Source organism: Harpia harpyja, chromosome 1 (assembly GCF_026419915.1).
Source record: "Harpia harpyja isolate bHarHar1 chromosome 1, bHarHar1 primary haplotype, whole genome shotgun sequence".
NCBI classification, from domain to species: domain Eukaryota; kingdom Metazoa; phylum Chordata; class Aves; order Accipitriformes; family Accipitridae; genus Harpia; species Harpia harpyja.
Genome location: NC_068940.1, coordinates 5,383,841 through 5,406,553, shown reverse-complemented (window position 1 = coordinate 5,406,553; position 22,713 = coordinate 5,383,841). Strand labels below are relative to the sequence as shown.

The 22,713-nt window shown below is 39.7% G+C and overlaps 1 long non-coding RNA gene across 1 annotated transcript; it reads left to right on the top strand.

Moving 5' to 3' along the window:
* The first annotated feature begins 4,891 nt into the window (after nt 1-4,891).
* On the top strand, nt 4,892-17,732 carry LOC128139619 (uncharacterized). The gene is made up of 3 exons (XR_008234452.1): nt 4,892-5,020; nt 5,860-6,003; nt 17,602-17,732. It is a non-coding gene; the product is annotated as an uncharacterized LOC128139619 (long non-coding RNA).
* The last annotated feature ends 4,981 nt before the right edge of the window (nt 17,733-22,713 follow it).

Below are 22,713 nucleotides of genomic sequence, written 5' to 3'. Positions count from 1 at the left end.
TGCCTATCAGCCGGTCATTTGTGAAAGGAAACAAAGAACTAAGTCATATGGTCAGAACCCTCTTTAATAGTTTTACATCACTTCATGAATTACCATGCCTAGCCTTTGTGAAACATTTTATGTGTAAGTCCCTTTGCTTTAGTGGCAGACAAATTCATATCTCACGCTTTTTTTTTATGATACAACTCACAGGCCATGAAACTTGAAAAATTTACTTTGAAACAAGACTTCATATTCAATCCTAAGTTTGGCATGATGTGGGTTGTCATGCCAGCAGTATCTCAAACTCTATTTTAAAGGAAATATTACGTTATGTATTTATACAGACCTTTCGTCTAATTTTGTGGCAGTGTTTGATGATATTCTCAGAACTCAGAGCCATCTTCACTTCCATCACAGGAGTGACAAGTCTGAAATCCTAATATTTCCATTCATCTCTTCTGATGAACAGCCAGCGTCAGATACTGTTGCACTGACTTTAATAGCACATTTATTCTGTAAAATACTGTTTACACAGAGTGATACTTTTGCAGTGTGGGTCACCAGTTCTTCAGCTTGTGTTGTCTGTGATTCTGGTACAAATAAAACTTCGGTTTGTAAGGGTAGCTTTTATGTATTTTTATATATTGGCCCAGCAAAACCATGGGGAAGTGGCATAAAATCTCTCTCTGCTATCTTCTGTGTGAATAGTAGCCTGTGTCTTTTTCCACTGCTTTTATGCTGCACCCTGACCTTCTACAGATACTGTTGATGAGCTGTCTTTCATCTCTGCTGCACCTTGGAGTTTATATTTATCATCTCTGCACATAAACATATCCTGTTCCTTGCCATCCTTGAACACCCACCACAAACTTCCTCTGCCTTTGTCACTGCCAAGTTCCTTCAAACAACCACTAGCTATTTTAGACACTTATAAAACTTATTTTTGCACAACCTGACAGTGCTCCTGCTTGGTCTATTTCTCATTAAAATGTTCCCACAGGGTTGGTTTGATTTTTTTTTTTTTTTTTTTAATTCTGATACTCAGTGAAGCAAATCCTGCCTGTTCTTTTTGTTCTTCTCCCCCTGCTCCATGGATATGGCGTGCAAGTGTGGTACTGCCTTGGTGGTAGATCTGTCCCCCCAGTTCTCCAGAGGGATACTAGAGTTACGGACATAGAGTAGAATGGCAACGCGTAGGAAAAGCTAGGAGATGCCTGGTGCTACTACAGGTATATGAATGTATTCAGACATCCAACAGACAAACCACAGAAGCACATCCTATCCTTCTATGTTGAGGAGCTGGTAGCTATGACATGAAGACTGGCTTAATTCTATGTCCTATCCCCCACTGTCTGGAGGACACAGTTTTGGTAAAGGTCAGAAGGTAGAAACCTCATAATCTTACTCTGTGTTTATTGTTTGCTATTGTGATCTACTTCTGTGGAGCATTTAGAACATCTGACATTATCACAGGACTCTTTCAGATGAATACCTATTTCCTTAGGACTGTCCAGTGCACTTCTGCATAAACTTCAGTATAGTTTAGATGAGTAGCTACATTCAACTGCACTGCTTAACCAAGACCTGAAGATAGGAAGAGTAACAGAGCACTTGGGTTTTCAGAAGTTTTGTCTGGGAGTGAGGGAGTTGATATAAGGTAGGATTTTTTTCTTTAAATTTGTGCATGCTTTTTTTTTTATATATTACCTTAACGAGATGCCAGGTCCTTGCAGTGCTAGCATCACTAAAAGTTATCTGAGTGGCCCAAGTAGTTCACCTTTTTTCTTAGAAGCTATTTCATCTCATGTTTTACCGCTCTCCTGAGTTTCCCAAATGTCATGTTATTCAGCTTTTTTCACACCCCTGGCCAACTCATCAGCACAGTCATTATCCAACCTCTCGAGCTGATCTACTTAACACCTCATTAAAAAAAATATGTTCAGCTCATCTCCTCTCACTGCTCTTCACTTGTCAACAAGTCCTGTTTTTTCCCCTTTTACATGCAGTCCTTTTGGTGCTTAATATTTGTCAATCATTAGTTTTTACCCTCTGGTGCAGTTTTCTCAGGCTGCTCTTACTAACCATCTCATCTATATTATATACCACTGCCTTTTTAGCTTACAGTTTATATTTATATATGGAATTTTTGTTCTTGTTTATCCTTAAGCTTGAATGCTAAAGTCAAGGCATAATAGCATATTCAAATATATCCTCTGCCATTGTTTCTTAAAAAAAAAAAGTATATTTTATAAACATGCCGCTATCGCTTTGTTGTAGGTGTTAGAAACTTTTTGGTTGAACTTTTCTGTAGAAATAGTTTTCTTACTTGGCTGGATGATTCAGTATTTCTTTAAAGAATCCATAATTATTTCTGAAGGAAACTTGTTAAAAGTAAGCTCACAAATAAAGCTACAGACCGGGGTTGGTTTTTTTTTTTTTTTTTTTTTTACTGTGAAACAGTTAAAATCAGAAAGTTAGCAGACAATTTTTCCAATTTTTTCCTCAACAGAAAATAATTAGGATTCAATGATATGGAACATGCCATCTTTGTAATTTATTTTAAATATGTAAGTAGCTTTTTTAGCTGTATCTGTGCTCTTTACTGCATTTCACTATGACTTTACTATACTGTGCAAAGAGATGTGTAACCTGGACAGTTCTTGAAACTGATGATAAGCTAGTCTCATGATGGAAGTAGGCACTTAATGATGTTTTTTGACCATTGGGGAATGATGGGCAAGTGAATAAAAAGTGACTTTAAAAATATTTAACAGTCACATGATTTCTTCTGTACCACAGTTGTTTGATTTTTTTTTTTTCCCCTATACATAAAACAGTGACTGTAGTTTTGGGAAACACCAGTGTGTGTTAACTACAGGTAAATGCTGACTTTGTGAAGCTGACCATTGTGTGTTTGAGTAGCCAGAAAAACAGTGGTGATGTTTGTGCTGTCACGTGAACATAAGACCAATAAGTTTTCTGATAAATTGGAATTTCTTGGTACCTGAAAATGTACAGTGAGTATTGACAACAATTTATCTTACCACTAGCAGCTGGAATCCTGAAGATATTACTCCCCATCCCCCAAATATCAATGCTAGTTTTTGAAGATTACAAGGGCAGAGTGAACAAAACTGAGCATCGCAGGGCTAGATAAGAAAAATCATAAAAACCCCCAAATATTTCAAAGCATTTTCAAAGAGATCCAGGGCTTCAGTAAGCTGGATATTCTGGTGGCTTCTTTGGTTCCTCCAATACTTGGTATAATGAAGTATTTTCATGCAGACAGCTTGCTTTTCAAGGAGATACCTTAAATGTTTCTGCATTTAGTGCACTGAAAGGTTAAAGCTGTGAGATTCTAAACAGACCACCGTCCTGGATCAAACTGTTGAGTTCTTAGGAAAAGTTTCCTGCAGAATCAGCTTAGCCAAGTTCAGTTATGACTGGAGAACAGTGTTCTCATGCTGATGTTGCTATGACCCTCAATTTTAAGTTCAGGCCTGTATTACCCCCATTAGCCTAAGCAAGACAGAGCTGCTTTCGAGTATACATAGGAATGAGAGTTGAGGAGGAAGAAATACCATAGTACACTCTATACCCCTGCTACAACCTTTTCCTTTTTCTCTCTGAATTTTGGCTAGAACTGAAAATCTGGTCTTCATTTTGAATACAGTGGAGAAAGGACAGCACAGAAAATCTGACTTCAAGGAAAGTGTTCTTTCATTATTTTCCATCTCATAGGCTGTTATCTGTACAGGTCCTGAGCAGGAAAACATCTAGATAAGGAGGAAGTCCCCAGGCAGAGGGTGCTTGGAGGAAAAAAAAAATATCTCACCAGAGTCAAACCAACATTGGAACCTGCTATGAAATCCGCACAGTGCCTGAAAGCAGAATATGATAATTTGATTATGATAACATGAGTGTGCCTTTAAATAATTCCCTGTCATAGTTAAAAAGTGAATAATAATGAAAAAGGTGAATGGGAATGATGGAGGACAATACTCTGACTACATCCATCATCTCTTAGCTGTACCTGCCTGTTTATGCATGCCATCAATGTCGTAACAGCAACTGTCTTCAGAGAAGCTGTGCCTAATGAATCCTTTAGGTTTACAATCTATGAAGGTAACTATGTTTCTCTTTCTTGTTTTTTTTTTTTCAAAAATGCACTTAAGGTGGCTGATGACTCTTATGCTTAGGGGACTGTTAGCTGCACCAGCATAAATAGTTCATTACTATAACTATGCTGGGGCTATGAAAAAGAAGAGGAAAAAATATCAGCACAGCAAATGTCTTGAGGGCTGAATTATTTTTTGCTTCCCTGCCTTGCTCATGAGTGGGAGCTACAAAGTACTATATTGCTACCATTGCCATCACCTCACTGAAATAGCTACCATTATTCATAGGAGGGCAGCTGAGGTCAATTCTATGCGCTTTGTGCAAGGAACCCTGCTATTCATCCCTTACAGTCCTCTAGACTGTGAGCTGTAGCAAATGGATTAGGGAAACAGTCTATTCCATCTCCATGAGGTATAGATTTGAGTTTGAGTTGTCCTTGTGTTTTCTAGTGCAATCTTATGTATATCATGAGCAAGACTTTTGAGCAGCCTTAAAAGCATAAGATGAAACAGCTTTTTTTTTTTTATCAGATTAAAAAAAAAATTAAAAAAAAGAAGACCAAACATCTGCTTGATTGTGGAAAGCTTCAAATGCATTTGTAGATGACTAAAGCCTAAGGGCTTTCACTGAAATTGCAATGTAGTTTATTCTTAGCAATTAGATGGAAACTGGCCGTGCTTCAAATATGACATAAAAATGAAATGTCCTCCACATCAAACTGACATCGCAGTCTTGGAATACCTGGTGGATTATGTGCAGTGTTGTTTTCTTTTCTCTGTCTTTTCAGCCTCAATACTCTGATCAATAAATGCATACCTAGGCAGCCATGGTGACAAAGAACGATGTCTTTCCTTCAGATATTTGATGCTGAATAGAATGCATGAAACATCAGCTAAATTTGTGCATCTTCCATTCAGTGGTGGGTACTTTTGAGCTCTCTCTTTCCTTAGCTTCAGCTTAATAAAGGATTTGCAGGGCAGATGCAGGGAATGCTTTGTACACCAAAGGGAATGTCCCTGAACTACAATTAATCTGTTTAGTTATGAAAAAGTTAGGGAGATCTTGGGCTCCTTAATTGAAAAGCTGTAATAATTTGATTTTACAATGTATAGAAAAGAGGGTTTGCTGTGATCTTTTTTGATGGGGTGATCTGGAATACTTCATGAATGCAGTGAAACTATAAACAAGATGTATTGGGTTTTGTTTTGGTTGGGGTTTGTTTGTTTGTTTGGTTTTTTATTCAGGACTGCAAAACATCTCATTCGGTCAACAAAGTGAAATGGCTGATAGAGAACATGCAAGCATATTTCGACAGTAACAACAAGGCAGAAAATTTCATAGTACTTACTAAAGCTTGCTGAACTGTTAGTTTTCCTAGAGCTGTTTTAAGTTCCACAGGGGCACTGCTTCTTTCACTTTGGCCGCATCTACTTGGCTTTTCAGCAGCAATGCACTATCCTGTATCCATTACACCTACCTACATTATGCTCTACCCTTGCATTGCATTAAAACCCATATGAAATATTCATTAGAAGAACGTGGAAAACAGACATACAGGCACTTCTTAAAGCAAAAGGAATTCTACTACCTCATCTGGAATATATGGTCATATTAATCCTTTACTCCTTCAGATATGTCCCTGCATCTCACTGAATCTGAAGGTATAGGAGGATTACCCTTCACTTTTAAAATGTAATAAATAATTTGTCTTTGAAACAATTGATTATTAAATTTATTCTTAAAATGCATTTTTCCTAGGGAAAAAGAAGAAAAAGTCTTAGGCTGGAAATCCACACTATCCAGAGAGAGAATGTCCAAAAGGTGGATTAGCACTCTGACACTCTGAATATTTTAGAAAGGTGGAAGTATTACAGAGGGAACTATCAGAAGTTAAAATGCCAGGTGTGGTTGCTCCTGTGTGATTTTGTTCATGTAAGAAGTTGTGATGTATTACCTTTCAAAATGTAAGTCTTGTTTGCACTCTCTGTCTTGGCAGTGGAAACTTTCTTTTAAAAGTAAGTATCATTTACTCTTGAACTAAGCCCCCTCCACCTGGTTCTTTCACCGTGGAGGTAGTATAAGGGGCCTTGCAGCCTCTATATTATTTGGCTAAGCACGATGTTAACATGTTTCCTTTAGTGGAGATCCAGACCTGTGTATTCATTTGGTATTGCTGAGCAGCTGTACAGGTTTACCAGCATGAGTCTGGGAGCAGTATTCAGTATTTTCAAGTCTGTCTATTTTATTCCTTGTCCTGTCTAATCCGCATTGGTGTCCCTGCAGCAACACCTCTAAGAGTTCAGGCTCCGGATTTAATGCAGGTGGAAGTGACTTGGTGTTGACTGTTTCCATGGTGTACATATAATCTGTATTGTCCTTGGTATATAGGACAATTCAGATCAAATACTTCACCTGACTAGGTGTGCGGTGTTGTATTTAGTGGTGGAGCAGATGGCATTTCCCTTCCTGAGCTGTGCAGCAAATACTGTATACCTTTGCCTTTGAGAATTTTGTCACATAAGGCTAAGACTTTCCAGTGCAGTGCTGGATGTGCTTTAAGTCCCTCAGTAACTGGCTGGGTGCGCATATGGCTAATTTGCTTTCGGCAGTGCAGTGGAAAACCATGTTTGTCATTTTCTTATAAAACCATGGACAAGTTCATGTAGCATGTTTCTTCATGTCAAGTTATTTACAATATGTAAGTTAAATGATACCTTTTGCATTTGAGAAAGAAAGGCAGTAAGTGCTGCTCACACCAGGAGTAGTTGGGCTTATTAGAAATCTTCCCATAGTGAGGAAGAAGGATAACGTATACACTTGCTATTAGGAAGTATTAGTATGTTAAGAGAAGTAAATGCCGCTATCCACTGAAGTATCCATTGAACTAATGGATTGATTTTTATCATTATCTTACTATTAGATTGCAAAACTGATGTTTAATGACACATGATTGTTTATTTGGTTGCATTAATAGACCTTATTCTTATATATAAGCAACATTCAACATAGTGTATCACATTAACCTGTGATCACTGATACAAGAGCTTGTCCACGTGTGGAAATCTACAAAATAGCTGCTCTGAAATAAATGCTGCAAAGAGGTGTTAAGATTTTCTTTTCTTTTTCCAGGGGTGTAAGTGTGGGTTGTATAAACCCTCTGGGCTGATATTCTTATTCCAGAAATAGGTGTTCACACGGGCACTTGTTCTAAAAGAAGACACTAGTAACTCTACTTACTTCGATGGGCAGCAGGAGTCAGGTTGTTGCTTCTTTCTGATAGCTGAAAAAAGACTTCATATATAGTTTTTAAAATCTTCCTTACTATATGTGGTCACATATCAGCTCATTGCTGTGTTACAGAGCCTGGGAATTTATGTCATCTGTTAATTCAAATCTCAGTTCAGAAAACAGGAAACATGAGGGTCGCGCAAATGTGTTTTTCTAGTGGCTCTCAACAGCCATGTCATATACAGTCACATTAATGAATAGCTTTTGTACCATGAGAAAATTGAAGTACATGCACACGCACACACAGAGATTGTATAGCATTCACTTGCACCTAGCAATGAATTATAAAATGTCCTGTCCCAGCAGTGATGTTACAGCATGGTTTTGGATGTTAAAATAAACTTCTGTGATTGTCTATTGGTTTATAGATAATTCTATAATACATGCTACTCTATTTGCTTTATGACCTGGTCCCTAGTAATATCTAATTAAATATTGTAAAATTACTAACTTGTCTCATGAAAATGGACAGCTTTTGTCTCCCTCTGTATCACAGCTTCTTGGGCTTACCACTGCAAATTGTGCTGGATGCTTAGCATTCAACACTTAATTAAAATTGATACAAAATTATTAGCTTCAGCATGCAGTGTTACCATATTCATGGCCTGCTCTTCTACCTCTGAGTCTTAACTTGGAGACAATGCCTGCTCCCTGAGTGCTTCATTCTTAGAAATGTGTCAGCCACAGCAGTAGATGCAAATTGCAAATTTGTTTTAACTCCGGGAATTTTACATGAGTGAGGTCATCAGATTTAACTTTAAAAGACTAAGTGGTACTTTTATACATAAATCCTCTGCTAACAGAATCCCAGAGTAAAGCTGGAAAAGAGTCAACACTTCCATGTCTTACTGAGAGAAGTAGTTTACTCAGTATTAAAGTTTGCTCAGTATTTAATTTTGCAGGTGACAGTAATAGTAGTAGTGTACAACGCTTGTTCCTCATTGACACGAGTATCATATGTTTTAATGATTGACTTGTTTCAGAAGATGTTTTCTCCATATGCAAGCTGGATAAAGCAATTTGCAAAGCAAAGTGAAAGAATCGTGGTGTCCTTCCTATTGGTCAGTGGAAAGGTTTGAGTCCTTCAGATCCTTCTGAAGGCTCTAGAAATAGCTTTGGTGACCTCTCAGTTTACTTGTTTGTGACACAGAGAGCATGATAAATTTCCTGCTGGAACATGAAATCATCTGGCAGAGACATCTACAGGAATGTAATTGCAAGATATGTTTATCAGTGCTTTCCCCGGGCTCCTGAGCTGCAAGTCTTTTACTTTTTCTTTCTTTTTAAAATAGAAATATCATTTTTCTGGTTGGAATAATAAATCCAGCTTTGATACTTCCTTATCTACACTACTGGTTTTAATGCTCAGGCAGGTGATTTGCCTGGGGTACGAGCCCTAGATAATCTCGAAACACTTTTGTGTTTGATATCATGAACACTTCTGCATAGGATGTAGCTGATCTGCATGCTGAAAGTTAAGTGATACTAAATTAAGTGGCCTGTAGAGCTGAATACCCTACTGAGTTTAATCCTATAGTTAATGACCTCCCCAACACAGAATCATGGAATGGTTTGGGTTGGAAAGAACCTTAAAGATCATCTAGTTCCAACCCCCCCTGCTGTTGGCAGGGACACCTTCCACTAGACTGCGTTGCTCAAAACCCCATCCAACCTGGCCTTGAACACTTCCAGGGATGGGGCATCCACAACATCCTGGGGCAACTTGTTCCAGTGCCTCACTGCCCTCACAGTAAAGAATTTCTTCCTAATATGTAATCTAAATCTACCCTTTTTCAGTTTAAAACTGTTACCCCCTTGTCCTATCACTACACTCCCTGATAAAGAGTTCCTCCCCATCTTTCTTGTAGGCCCCCTTTAAGTAAGTACTGGCAGGCTGCTATAGGGTCTCCCTGGAGCTTTCTCTTCCCCAGGCTAAACAACCTCAACTCTCTCAGCCTGTCCTCATAGGGGAGGTTCTCCAGCCCTCTGATCATCTTCGTGGCCCTCCTCTGGACCTGCTTGATGTTGGGGGCCCCAGAGCTGAACGCAGTACTCCAGGTGGGATCTCACAAGAGCGGAGTAGAGGGGGACAGTCACCTCCCTCGACTTTCTGGCCACGTTTCTTTTGATGCAGCCCAGGATGCCGTTGGCTTTCTGGGCTGTGAGCGCACGTTGCTGGCTCATATTCAGTTTTTCATCCACTAATATCCCCAAGTCTTTCTCCACAGGGCTGCTCTCAATCCACTCATCGCCCAGCCTGTATTTGTGCTTGGGATTGCCCCGAGCCAGGTGCAGGACCTTGCACTTGGCCTTGTTGAACTTCATGAGGTTCACACGGACCCACCTCTCAAGCCTGTCAGGGTCCCTCTGGATGGCATCCCTTCCCTCCAGCGTGCCGAGCACATCACACAACTTGGTGTCATCAGCAAACTTGGTGAGGATGCACTCAATCCCACCGTCCATGTCGCTGACAAAGATATTAAACAGTGCTGGTCACCATACCAACCCCTGAGGAATGCCACTCGTCACTGGTCTTCACTCGGACATCGACCTGTTGACTGCAACTCTTTGAGTGCGACCATCCAGCCAATTCCTTATCCACCGAGTGGTCCATGTGTCAAATCCATCTCTCTCCAATTTAGAGATGACGATGTCATGCAGAACAGTGTCAAAAAAGTGTCCCTCAAAGAACCTTCCAAACCTGTGGAGAGAAAGCCTGATGAATACAGCAGGGGACATACATATTGTGATAATGTTTATGTTGCTTTCTGAGTCTGGTGAGACCCTGTCCGAGGAGGTGGAAGCATAGAGGTTTGGGAAATCCAAGTACCTGGAAACAGCAATGCCTTGTTGTAGAGGGTGAACCTGTCCTGCTATAAGCTCTTACTTCAGCTAGCTCCTTATACCTTGGTTCTGATCAGGCTGGAGCTGTGAGCGACAAAATGCTACGACATGTCTGAGACATTCAGCAGTGTAATTTAAGTTATCCTCCCGGGCACCCTGCCTACCTCAGTCCCTGCAGCTGGTCCTCCCTGCCTCAACCCACCCTCTTGTCCTCCTGGACAGGGACAGAGCAAGTGGCCTTGAGCCAGCGATGCCTTTCTCACGCTCTCTGCAATTACCTGATGCCAGGGTAATCCCGGCAGGTCTCAGCAGCTTTGTCCACGGAATGATCCTGAGCCTGATATTCTTATTTTGTATAGCTAGAAGTACTCATTGTTCAAAATGTTACACTTTAAGAAAGTAAATAACCAAATCAGGGAAAATGCTCTTAATTGCATGCATACGGGGCTCAGGGAGTAAGCAACACGTGGGTGTTAATAAATGACACTGGAGAATCTTATCATAAGATGTGTCTCTTCTAGAAGCCTGGTACTCCCTAAGGCATCCTGGGCCAGCAATTGCTATCCAGAAGAAAGTTTATCGGTTTTGCTGATCTCATGAAAAACGATGAGGGTATGAACCTTAACATCTCATCTCCTCTGTTCAAAAAAATCTTGTTTTACCTTAGAAGTAGATGCTTCTCGGAACAAATGGGAATATTGCAGTGTCTTACAATTGTAGGACATCAGCTGATAAACTGACCCTAGGAAGGGCAGGCTTTCTATTAACTACTGAAACTCCAAACTTCAAAGGTACAGCACTGGATATAGTTATGCTGAAGGGACAGCAAATAATTTGTGAGCCAATGTACACTGCTTGTGCTATCTGTAGGATGACTGAAAGCATTAAAGATACATGATCTTTTAACAAGGAGCTACAGCAGTAACAACATCAAGCTCCAGAATCAGCAAGCAATAGTTTACAGGTTAGTGCTTTGAAATATTTATTTTGTCTGATTTTAAAATGTTTAGTCTGGAACATTTTAAATTATACTTTCCCACTGTATATATTTGGCTTGTGGAGCCTGTCTCTCTGACTCTGGACAAGTATGGACTAGGAGTTACTGTATTTTATTGTTTAGAAAACCAGTCTGTGGTTGAAGCCTAATGTAAAAAGCCAAGTGTGCTTTTGAGAATGCCAGGGTCAAAGTGCAAGGCCAAAAAAAGGGAAAATGAGATAATAGGAATCTTGTGAGATTTCTCTGGTGGGAATAGAGACCTCTGAAGCCCAAACGCAGTGGAAATTTATAAAATAGTGCCTGAATGCATGTGCTAACAATAGTAAATCTTCTGCAAAGTATCATGATTGAGTTCTAAATTGAATAAAATAGAATAATAAAATAGTAATCTCTTAATTGCTTAACTGACTTGGCCTCTCTTGTGACCAATGGGACTTTAAAAGTCACTTTTCAACATTTTAGTGAGGATTCGTTGTTTCAAAAAATGTGTCCCAATTCGCAAGGAGACTGAGGCAACAGGCATATAAGTTTATCTTAAAATCCCAAGCTGAGTCAAATAGCTGATTTAGGACAGAACTATTAACTCAGTATGAGTTCACATTTACAGGTTAATAGCTATCAAACTTTTGCTCTCACCTTCCTTTAATACTACACTTTGGCTACACTTTGACTCCCACCACCCCTATTCCCTTCTGACAGGTTGTTGCTGGAGAGGAAAGAATTGGGATGCCTTATGGAAAGTGTTTCTGTTGTTGGCCAGTTTTGAAAACCTAGCAAAGAAACTAGATTGCAGAAATGTCCAGAACCAAGTTAAAATGAACACAGAAATGACACAGTAAAATACGTGGAAATTGAGCAATTAAAGCTGCCTGCTTTGATTAGGACTGGATGTATGGTTATATACATGAGGTATAAATATATACATTGATGTATATACTTGACGACCGGATAGTGAGTCATATGGGATGGGAATGAAATGTTTCAATATATGGGGACAGGTTCTTCATTCAATCACAGCTAAGTCAGTAGGAATGGGGGAAACTTCCTGATTAGGCATTATCAGCTGGAGAAAAAATGAGACAAGTTTTTCTGTGGCCCACTTTTCCCTTTCGTACTTTCCTTAGCTGCTTGCTTTTCTCCAAACTTTTTTTGCTGTCCTTTCGTTTCCTGTTAAGAGCCAACTCTGTTTTCACTTATAAACGAAAGGTACATCTGTTGGAGTGAGAGCAGAGATTGGCTCTGTTCTCGAGGGGTAAGTTATAGTTATGCCTCTAGTGGTATTTTCGCTTGCAGCAATAACAAGTGATGTGGCCAGTGTTCCACACAGAGGGGTTTTTTTAGCTGGATTTAAAAATCTTTTACTGTTTTCCTCCTGGAGATCCTAATGCAAACTCTCCAGGGTACATCACAATAAAACTTACACTGATGGCAGACCTGCTTTAGTTCAAACTGTGTCCAGCTACAACCAGTTCTCATGCATATTTGTTTTTCAAAATTAAGATGGCCTTCACCAGTATTTTCGGTACTCTTGAGACATGATGACATTTAATCATGAAAAAAGCTTTAGACACAGCATGGGAAAGTGCTTTATTTTCTCTCACCATTTCCCTTCAATTATGATATAAGTGAAACCAGATAGAACGCAAAATAAAATCCACTCGACTGAAATATTTGCAGGCTTCATATACACATATTCTCCCACATTCTAGTAAAAGCCTCTTTCTCTCTATTCTCTCCCAAATTTAACATAACCTTTAGAGCTAATCACATCTCTGAAAGCTTTCCTTTATTATTTCTTTGCGGGCAAATAGATAAGTAACTGCATTATTTAAAACAACTTAAAATGCTCATTAGGGAGTGCCTAGTCTAACAAAGAAGGGAATGAGTGGATACTGTGCTCGAACTGGAAGAAGAGTTATTGTTAAAAACGTACCTATGGTTTGGTGATCAGTTTCTGACAGTCTGTTTGGACTAAGAGATACAGTAAAAGTTGGGGTTGTACCCCTGCAGTAGTGCTTTTGCAGTTTCCCAGCGTAGGGAACCTGCCACGTTCCCTGTTGTGTCCGTGCAGAGAGTGTCCCAGGTCACACCAGGAGTGCTTGGCCAGACGACCTGGATATCCTTCACGTTTGCAGCTGAAAGAAAAGAGAAACTGGCTGCATGGGAATGCTTCAGGGCCTCTCTCTAAAGAAAACAAGGCCCTGATTAAAGAAATCACTCAGGGATGTGTATTTACACAATCCACTAACCATGGCAGTAAATGGAGCTTATTCATGAATTTAAAGATGGGTTATTCTTTCTGAAGAAGCTTAGTGTCCCAAAACAGGCTCTCTTGACTTGCAGTTGGGGTCCTAGCTAGCTGTAGCCACATAAATTCACCAGTGCAACTGTGATCAAAGCTTACCATATTGTTTAAGTATGCGAATACATATTTAGTTATAAACAAGTTAGGACATTGTAACAAATGTGGCTAAAAGCTGTACTATGGAGAATGAAGGTTTCTGATATGTGTGTTCTCTTCCTCCAGCTTCCACCTCTGAACTACATTAGGAAGTCTTAAAATAGATGGGGAAACATGGACCCACATTTTATTGCCTACAAAGTATATGGATAAGAGGTTTGGGGTTTTTTTATAGATCAGAAATGCCATTATGTATTTATGTATTTTATTAGTGAAAGAACAAGCTGGCAGGAGGTGTATTTGTGACAAGAGGACTGTATTTCTTTTATAATGGGGATACTTTGGCTTCTCTCATCAAGTATTGTGCAGCCTCTTCAATGTATGTAGTTATCCGCTACAGAACTGAACCCTTTTGTGTTGTTTCTTCCTAGTTACATACTTTGTCTGATGTACTACTTGTTTTTTCCGGGTACAAAACATTTTTAGTTGCACCAGATCAGACTGGGGATAGTTTTTAATGGAAACACAGCAGACAGAACGGGGATATTAATGTGGGCATAAATGCTATCATGACAACAGGACTCTTTGTAGCTGTAAGAAGGAGAGTAAGACCTGCCCATAAAGTAGGTGAGCAGTATAGGACGTGTGGAGGAAAACTGAATATTGGGGTAGACACATGGAAGGCACCGAGATGCTCAAGAGTCGTAAATAGATTAGGGTACATAGAATGGTGCGATTAACGTGGTTAGTTGAGTTAGTTAGCTGACCTAAGTTCATTGCACCAAGACGGGTGACTGTCTGAGGCAGGAAGCTGAAGAGCTCACTGGAAAAAGCAGGAGTAGCAGCATCAGAAAGAGAAATGTCAGATAGTCTTTAGTCTTCAGCATTTTGGCGAGTCATGCTGGAGAGAAGGTAATTGGTGGTAGCTGTGCTTTATTTAGTTACTTAGATACTGTATGGAAACCACCACTTGTTTGTATTAAGAACATGTTGTTTAAGTGGGATTAAGAATTTAAAAGAAAGCTGCCTGGGCAGCCAGCCAAACAGGAGATATCCATTTATAGTTTAGCAATGATGAGCCAACATCGGGAATTACTAGGCCAAGTTCCTCCACAATGTAAACTAATATAAGCAAGCCTGAGGCCCTGGTGCATGAAACGAGGCTATGTTTCCCCAAAATGTAACAGACACAAAAAAAAGCTCCTTGTTGTCAGCTTGTAGAGGTTCAGTATTAGCATAAGAAGTAAGTGAATTCTGGCTGGATAGACATTTGCTTGCTGAAAACGAGGTTCATACCAGGAAGGAAAGCTGCCAAGGAGATTGTTTTTTGGTGCTTAGAAAATGAGAACTTGCTAAAAACATGAAGCTCTGCACTGTGAGAAAAGGCAGGGAAATATCCCCTGCTCTCCCATGTTACTGAGCTCAACAGGGAAGGGACCTGATTTTGAACATTTGTTACTTTTTTTTAAAATCATGAATCAGCTGGATGTCACTAGATGAAGCTATGCATTATGAAAAATACCTACAACAGAAAAAGTTTTAGCATAGGAAAATGTAAGTATCTCTTTCCCTCCATTCTCCTCACAGTTGATTCCCAGCCTTAAATATTTAAATAGCTTCACTAACTTATCTTATATCAAGGCATTTTCTTTACATGTTGCCTCATCCAAAATTAGCTTTAGCTTTTTGCCCACTGATTCCCCAGTATCCTTTTCTCAAGCAAATGAATGTAATAAAAAAGCCATGCAATATTGTTTTTCTCACCATATAAATACAATATGATATCATAACACACTCAACAAATATGATGGTTCCTTTCTCGGCTCAGAGTTTACTATATTATCCTGAACTAATTAATTTTCTGAAAGCTTGAAAGCTCTGCTGTGGATTGCCTAAAATTGTGTAAATGGTCCCAGACACTGGCTGTCAACTGTCTGGTGTCCCTACCAGTGGGAAGATGATTTAAGTGCATAAAGTTCTGGACTGCTCTCAGTTTAAAGGAGCTTCAAAGACCTCTGTGGTCTCTGGGGACAGAGTTGCATCCTTGTGACTTGATACACCAGCTGAAGAAAAATTGATATAGCATGGAAATGTATTGTCAAGGGCTTATCCATTATTTACTGTTGATCGATGCTGAAAGTTGAAGTTTGAAAGTTGAGGTCAGCAGTTCTTTGTCTCAGATATTTAACAGAAAACAATCAGAAGAGTTGGAGCTGGGGGGACAAGGGGTCCATTTGATGAAACACCAATTGATCACCCGAAGACTTCTCCCTTTGGGAGTGGCTGTGTGACAGAAGTTTGATTCATCATCTGTCCTGTACAGACGGGGAGTAGTGAATGCTTTGTTGTTGTGTTCACCTTTATTTGATTAAGCACTGGGGACTGTTAGGTCATATGGAAGGAGCAGACAGGACTGTAAACAATTGAGAAGATGCATGGCGTCGTGGCAACTCTCTCTCAGATGCGCCTGAATATTTAGCTCTAAATCTGATTACATAGGATTTAATGCAATATCATGAGCTGAATAATCCCTGTGTGTGAAAGACAGGGTACTCTCTGTATTGTGGGGAATGCGCTGGCAGGAAAAGCAACAGGTGACTTACCATTCTCTGAATGAATCCCAGCCTCCAGAATAGCCTCATGCACTGGGAATGTTGTGTTTTGCAGTTTGCTGACCTACTTTCCATAAATTACTTAACTTCTTGAAATGTAAAGTGGTTCTGTCAGGACAAGTGAAAGAACTGAGCCCGGAATGTCTAATGCCATGAAAAAAAGGGCATCTGTGATTACGGTGTGCTTGTAATGCAAGTCTTTGGGAAATGAAGCATGTACAAAACTTGAGCTAGATCGTGGAGAACATGTATTTCAAGAGCAGACAGGAGTCATGAACCTATTTGGCAGTGCCTTTTGGAGAGAGTGAGAGATGGTAACTGCTAGGAAACACATGTGGCTGGGTAGCTACTAGGTACCGAGAGCTATGCTGGCTCGCTGGAGCGTTGTCCTGCTGTGCGCAGCACACACTTAGTTTGCCAGCTGCTGGAGTAATAGCAAGAAACACTCAATGAAGCAGCAAAGCAAAAATCTGGCAAAAATGCTAGGAACACTGTAGTTTTCTATTTTCCAGGGTCTTGATGATATCTTAAGTCTAAAGGTTAATTAAATGGCTGAAATTATAGGAACGAAGGGAAACCTTTAATGGCATTTTTTACAATTGCATTCTGCACAATAGAGACTGTGTATTTTGTAAACCTTTGTATTAGAGATTTGAGCATCAGTAGGAATTTTGCAGTGTCTCAAGGCACACTGTTATGTTTAAAAAAGATCCATTTGATGTGAGAGAGTTCTTTTTCAGATAACTTGCCTTAGAATATAGGAAATGTGGCTGAAAATTTGGCATTTTAAGAAGCCATTTTCCATTTGGTTGCTGTCTTCAATCCCACAAGGATATTGGTGTAAAAAATGCATGAGATTCTGGGTGCTTCTTAGGCCGATCTGGCCCCGCACATGAAATCATAAACAAAATGGCACTTTTAATACTATAATAACTTATACTCTTGTGCTTGCTAATTTTTGCAAAATTATGCCCTTGAGAAAGAGTGAAGTTAATCGTATTTAGTTTAAGGGACAACAGAAATTCATGGCTGATACTGGAGTTATTAATGATGTCTAATTAATATACCCATTAAAAGTTTGCAAGATTAATCTAACAAGTAAATTGTAACCAAGTTTAAATTGGAATTTTCTCTAAAATTGGTTTTCCAGGCTTTTAGGAAGGATTTTAAACAGAAGTGCTGTAGTTAATAAGAAATCCCAGGCAGCATTATTTATATGAAGTAGCAGGCTGAGGGATTGGTAACAGGATACCAAATCTTTTTTCTTTACCTTACCACTGTGACTGTAATCCTTAGTGATTTTAATGAATAATTCTTACAATCTGTTGACTGTTTGCTAAAATACATTAAATTACTAGGTCCTGGATTTGTTCAGCTGGGCAGCTGGCCACGCTGCAGAAAGAGCTGATGTTATCTGACACGGATCGCTCATGGAAGGAATGCCAGCCTCCCCAGAAGGTCGCGGAGGAGAGAGCGAGGATTGAAGGGAAGGAGAGCAAAGAAGATCACCAAGATTGTGCCCAAACTACTCAATAAAAACCAAAGCCAGGTGACATTGACTGGGTTGTATGCACCCTGTTTGGGGATAACTCCCTGTAGAGTTACATAGCATTTTGTTTTGTCTCTCTTTTGGGCATCATAGGGTGTCCTCCTGGCCTCATAACGTCATTAGTATTTTTCTGTGTCATTTTCTTCTGTTCAAAGATTCTGAAAAAACTGGGACGGCTTTGTTGCTGCCAGTTACCAAAATGTTTCTGTAGCATGAAATTGAAAGTATGTGTTTCATGTATGGATGTGGCTTGTGGGCACACAGGAGTGTTTCGGGGATCAACACCCATAAAGACTTGGGATACCCTGTTCACGAATACATATGGTAATGCAGACATCAAGATTCTTTGTATAGTGAACAGCGAGTATGTTATGTGTCTAGGCCTGGCATGAAGGAGAGGCTGCTTAAGCCAGAAAGAAACACTGAGGATAGAAGTGGGTTTTTTTTTCAGATTTAGACATTTTCTTGGGGTGGGGGAGGGTGGGGGGGGCGCTGAGGCAGGCATGTTGATGGGATTTTCAGATTGAAAGAGCTTTTTGGACTGAATTACTCAATTTACTTCTTTGAGTATGAAGCCCTGATTCACTTTTTTTCCCCTCCAACTACTGAGTAGTTAGTTTCACCTGACTGATAAAAATGAGAATTACAAATGAAAATGCTCTTTTGTACATAAAGACAGCCATGGCACGAGACTAATTTGTGAGGTTCCAGGCATGGGAAGGAGATGGGTTGCAAGACTTGCAGCTTGGCCAGAATGGCTTGTGGGCACGCACAAAGTGATGTGATTTACTTTGGTGGCTACAGCGCAAAAGCCTGAAGCCTCTCAAGTGTTCAGCTGGACTACCAACAGAATGCTTATTTGTGCTTAAGTACCAAATTGGGTTTATGTTGGGGTTTTTTTGGCAAATGTAAATTTTGTGTACGTGGCCCCATGTGATGTGGTTACAGTTGCACAGAGAGTCTGTCACAGAGACCTGAATCCCTTCCTAGAGGCATAATTACTGGGCTGTATCTGATGAATCTCTAAACCCACCGAAATCACATGAATCTCTTTTTGTGTTAGACAATTTTGTGTTAGACAATTACAAGCAACTAAGTCACTGTGGTTTAAGCAATTATTGCACCTTCTGCTGAATGTTATTAATTCTTAAGTGAAAAAGCTGGTACAATGGGCACATCCAGAGTCTAAGGAAAGGAGCTGGCGACGTCATTGCAGCATTTTTACTTATAGTTGGTTTGGACTGGCAATGCAGGCCCACATAATAGCTGAAAGAGTGAGTGGTAACATGCAGTTGTCAGCAGGAACAATTTCTTCACATGCTGTAGCTCAGCTGCTTGAAATGGTCTTTACAATACATTAAGGTGAAGTTAGAAACATTTAAAGTTATCTTGCCAAAATTACCACATTACAAAATTTCAGAAAACTTCTCAATTTGTAGATGTACAAGTGGGTGAAATGAAATACAAGGAAATCTTATGAAGATACTCATATTTTTCATAAGACTATTTTATTAGCTAGGTGCTGGCAAGGTGTAATAGGCTAGAAGTGGACCTTTTTGTAAATGCAGAATTCCCCAGGTATTTAGGGAAGATTACCATGACTTCTAACAACCTATATTTTCTCTTACTCAGGTCCCCACTAACACAGGCATTTTGTTTCAAGCAGTGCACCCTCCATGTCACATGTTGGTAAAATTGGATGTAGGACTGCATTTACGAAATTCCAGCTTTTCAGCTATTATGTTACGCTGTAACAGTATCTGGGACAGAAAGTGATTCATGCTTAGGGAAACAGTCTTTTTTTACCTACATGTCTCCAAATTTCCCTGGAAAATCTGGAAGGAATTTGCTTTGAGCATGTATAGTTCTCCTTCAACAATGTATTTTTAAATCTCTGTGTACTTAGGGACCTCTGTTATATCATCATTATTAATGATGATACTACTGAATGGGTTTTTCAGAATTAGTTAAAAAACAAGAGGAATTAGAAAGGAAGGGAAAAAAAAATCTCTGCAGAGAGACATTCTTTGTGTAGTGTAATTCTGTAATTTAAAACTATTGGCCAAATTTTGTTTTACAGTGATTGAAAACTGGAATATATCCATGGATTTTGGAAATAATTTTTTTGTAAAATCTTAAGCCAATGATCATTAATATCAATCTAAAGACTTCAGTGTGAATTATTTGGAGGAATTGCAAAAATTGATGTGTTGCACCTGCTTTTCTTTTCATTGTTTTAGTATAACTTATTTAATACTAATTTAAAGGTGGGAGGTGGAAGGTAAAAGGTAGGGGGTATTAGAGATTTTCAGTTGTTGGTTGATTTTTTTTAACAGCAGCTGCCTCAGTGAATATAAAACACTCTGTGATCTATATTGTACCTGAACATTGATTACATCATGTCAAATTGGGTTTATTTTATTAGGGAAGATGACGAAAGTAAGTAACTATGTTCTTCTCATATAAACCCTAATCAAACATTTCCTTGTAATTGCAATGTATCTGACACAGGTCTAAGTGGAAGGAAAGATAATAATTTGCATATTTTAATCTGGAGGTTAGGGACCCCTGTCAGAGTAACAGCCTGGTCCGGGTCAGCCAGGAGAAATAGAGAGGAGAAAAATTGAAAAAGCAGTTCACAACAAAATGAAATTTATCTCATTGTCACTTAAGGTTGTCTTCATGTCTGTCTGTAAGAGAGAGGTCAGCCTGGAAGTGAAGGAGGGAAGGGAACAAATATATCTCACTAAGGACCAAAAGACAATTTTCTTGTCCTTAGTAACAGGAGCAATTGTAATATATATTTATGAAGAGGACTAGGGAAGAGCCCACATGGCATATACCCATTACAAAACACCAGGTGTCCTTTTACTAGCAGCACTGCAGACAGCAGGTATATCTAAAGGTTGTCCTCAAAGACAAGCTCTGTGCAGAGCGTGAGGAGTACTTAATGAAATAACTCACTACAACATATTGATTTTGAAGGCAAGAGGGCAGGAAAGGATTTTCAGCAAAATTAAGATTTCTCAGTTGAAACAGCTGCAGTGGTGGGGCTCATAGAAGCTCTTTGTCAGGATCAAGGGCAAGCTGTAAGTTTTTTCCTTTCCTGAGCTTACTAGGATGTCAAATGTAAAACTGCAACGTGAACTCTTGTGCCCGGACCAGCTATAAATTCCACCGTCCCACAATATTGCTGAGGGGACAGTAACCTCTTGGAAGACCTCCGCATTAACTGTGGTTACTGTGCGTACATGTGTGTGTTTAAATTCTTCTCAGTACCTTGTGTTTTCAGTGGAGTTTTGCATTAACCAGACCATGGCAACAGCAAGAGATGAGGGCAGGGGAATGTTAGTTTAAACTGAGTAGGTTTTAGTGAAGATTATTATCTTGGCCCATCACCTCTCACAGGAAACAGAACTCCTGTTTTCTGCACGAACAGGTCGTGGAAGCAGCCTCTGAGTGTTGCAGGATCCTGCCTCTGAAAAAGATTGGAGTGATAAGCCTATCTTCAGAAAGGATTTGCTTCCCCTGTTGACACCCCTGCTAGTCATAGAAGCAGAGTGTCTTTGCTTGCGTAGCGTATTTTTGTGGAAGTGCAGGCCATTCAAGGGACAACCCCCCCCCTTCTGCTAGACCCTCATTTAGGTCTTTTCATGAGCGATGAGGCAGAGCAAAAATTAGCAAATGTATCAATGTGTGGTCTTCTAATCACAAAGGCTCCCGAATTATTATAAAATGCACTATGTTTTAGGGTCTCCACTCATTCTTGTACTCAGAGAAGGACTTTCTGACCGTATTGTACCACTGATTGGTTTGAAAAGATGGAGTGGATCCTCAAAAGTTGCGTGTCTAAACAGCAGTATTAGCAGGGCAAGCAGCTTCAGCCTTCCTTTCCACATTAACTAGTGAAATCACTTTACATCAGCACAGAAGATTGAAAGACGAACTGTTGACTGAATATGCTGAACTGGGAAAATATTCTGGAAAAAGGCAGGAAGGCAGGCCTTGAATTCTATAGAACAGCAATGTGGAGGTGTTGTTATTTTGGAAAATTTTCTTTTGGACATGTAATTGCACAAAAATGTCTGGTGAAAAGAGAGCATTGCAGCTGAGCGTCCAGCTCTCCTGTGAGATGTATTTCATTGTATATATGAGTCGCTTCTGGGAAGCAGAACTCCATTTGCCTCAAAAAAGGGTGCTGTTAGAGTAAAAGGAACAATAATACATTCTGTGGCAGAATGAGACAAGTGAGATCAGGGTGCCATTGTGTCAACCATGGCAGAAGTACAGAGCATTGGGTCTGGCCCCAAATGCCTATGATTGAAATATGATTGATTACACACTAAGTTGGCAGTGTATCTTTAACAGTTTAACCTACCTGTATGTACAAGCAGCTGACAATTTTTACTCTTCCTTTCCTTCCCCTGGTAAAAGGGGGAAGTTTTATTCTCACGGTGTTCACCCATACCCAGTTAATGCCCTTTGAGAGATCAGAAGTCAGTGGCAAAGCAGGAACTGTAGCCTTGGTCTCCAAGGGATAGTGCCTTACCTTCCTCTGTGTGTGAGTATGTGCCCATTTACAGCTTAGGATTGAAGCAAAACTGACAGGATTCATCCCTGCACAACGTGAACTGATCAAATGAGCTGAAAAGCAGGATCCTAGTCAGCAGAAACAGCATGAGGATGCACATAGTATGCTCTGTTTTGCTCTTGCAGTAACATAAATCAGTATTGAGAAGAGAATTGTATTGCCGATGAAGTTTTCATCTTCCCTTTTCCCTCTCCCCCAAACCCTTGCTCCATTTTGTCACGCCACAGATAAATAGTATTAGCAATGGAATGCTCAGTTTAGGCAGGCTGCTCTGTTTCAGTTTTACTTAGTAGAACTGGAAGCTGTTGTTTTCTGCTGTCTTGTTCATCA